Consider the following 2,163-nt stretch of genomic DNA (forward strand, 5'->3'; position numbering starts at 1 on the left):
CAATGGTGAGAAGCTAAAAGCCTCTCCTTTAACATCAGGAACAAGACAAGCATGTCCACTATTGCAACTGCTTTTCAGTATAATACTGGAAGTCCTAGCCAGAGCAATAAGACAAGAGAAAGACACACAAGCAATTCAAATAGGGAAAAAAGAAGTTATAATATCACTATTTGCAGACAATATGATAATATACATAGAGAACCCTAAAAACTCCACAGAAAAACTAATTAAAATAATAAACCAATTTAGTAAATACCAGAATACAAAATTAACACACAAAAATCAGTAGCCTCCCTATATGCAAACAATCAGTCGAAGACGAAATTGAGAAAACCATCCCATTACAACTGAAACAAACAAACAAAAATCAAATACCTAGAAATAAACTTAATCAAGAGGTGGGTGACCTATACAAAGAAAATTATAAAACATTGTTAATAGAAATGGAAGAAGACACAAAGAAATAGATAGTTATTCCCTGCTCATGGGTTGGATGAATTAACATTATTAAAATGGCCATCCTACTAAAAGCAATTTACAAATTCACTGCTATTCCAATAAAAATCTCAATGACATTCTTCAGAGATAAAACAAATATTGATGAAATTCATATGGAACCACATAAAACCTCAAATAGCCAAAGTTCTCCTGACTAAAAAGATGAATGGACCTATCACACTCCCAGACTTCAAATTATACTGCAAAGCCATAATAAGTAAAACAGTCTGGTACCAGAACAAAAGCAGGTATGCAGAACAATGGAATCAAGTAGAAACCCCAGAAATAAGGCCACACATATATGGACAACTAATCTTTGACAAAGGAGAAAAAGGTATACAACGGAACAAGGACAGTTTGTTCAATAAATGGTGCTGGGGAAACTGGACCACCACATGCAAAAGAATGAAATTAGACTACTACCTCACACCATGCACAAAAATCAGCTCAAAATGGATAAAATAATTGAACATAAGACCTGAAACCATAAAATATATAAAAGAAAATATAATTAAAACACTACATGACATTATCTCAGTAACATCTTTAAAGATAAAGCACCCAAAGCAAAGAAATTCAAGGAAAAGATAAACACCTGGGATTACATCAAACTAAAAAGCTTCTGTACAGCAAAAGAGACATTAACCAAAAGAATGAGACACCGTACTGATTGGGAGAAAATCTTGGCATTCCATACAACTGATAAGGGATTGATCACAAAGATCTACCAAGAATTCACATGACTCAGCAAAAACAAAGTAAACAATCCAGTCAAAAAATGGGCAGAAGAGCTAAAAAGACTTATCCAAAAAGGAAATGCAAATGGTCAATAAGTACATAAAAAAATCTTCAACATCCCTTATGATCAGGGAAATGCAAATCAAAACCACAATGAGATACCACCTTACACCAGTGAGAATAGCACATATTAAAAAAACTAGCAGCAAGCCGACAGCCAACCTGGCAACATGGCGGCGCCCTCGTGGCTGCGCTGCTGCTCCCGGCTGCTGACCCCGGCCAGGCTCCCGAGCGTTTCCGCGCGTGGGCTAAGTTCTACGTGCGGGACTCGCCACACAACCAACCCGACTGGCTGAAAGTTGGCCTGACTTTGGGCATCTCGGCCTTTATGTGATTCTATCTCATCAAGCAGCATAATGAAGATGTTTTAGAGTATAAAAGAAGGAATGGATTGGAATAAACTTTTGGAATACTAACACAGTATGCTCCATAGAGTGATACAACAGTTCCTCTGGATTCCCCAGTCTGTTGAGTTTTTAATGTGAGATGTTATATGTGAATATTTGTCAAGCCAGCATTTGTGTTTTACATCATTACATGAAAAAATAAAAATCCTCCTGTATTCAGGGAAAAAAAAAAACAACTAGCAACAACAAATGTTGGCAAGGATGTGCAGAAAAAGGAACCCTCCTACACTGCTGGTGGGAGTGCAAACTGGTCCAACCACTATGAAAAGCTGTATGGAGGTTTCTCAAACTACTGAAAATGGAGCTACCATATGACCCGGCAATTCCACTGCTAAGGATCAACCCAAAGGACACAAAAACATTAATCCAAAAGGATACCTGCACCCCTATGTTTATTTCAGCACTATTTACAGTAGGTAAGAGATAGAAACAACCCAATTGCCCAAAAATAGAAGACTGG

General features: G+C 37.2%; 1 pseudogene; it reads left to right on the forward strand.

The window, feature by feature from the left end:
• Positions 1–1,466: 1,466 nt before the first annotated feature.
• LOC119253278 (NADH dehydrogenase [ubiquinone] 1 subunit C1, mitochondrial-like) lies at positions 1,467–1,730 on the forward strand (annotated as a pseudogene).
• Positions 1,731–2,163: the final 433 nt, after the last annotated feature.

This window comes from Talpa occidentalis, unplaced genomic scaffold (assembly GCF_014898055.3).
Source record: "Talpa occidentalis isolate TD23 unplaced genomic scaffold, MPIMG_talOcc4v2.1 talOcc4.10, whole genome shotgun sequence".
Lineage (NCBI taxonomy): Eukaryota > Metazoa > Chordata > Mammalia > Eulipotyphla > Talpidae > Talpa > Talpa occidentalis.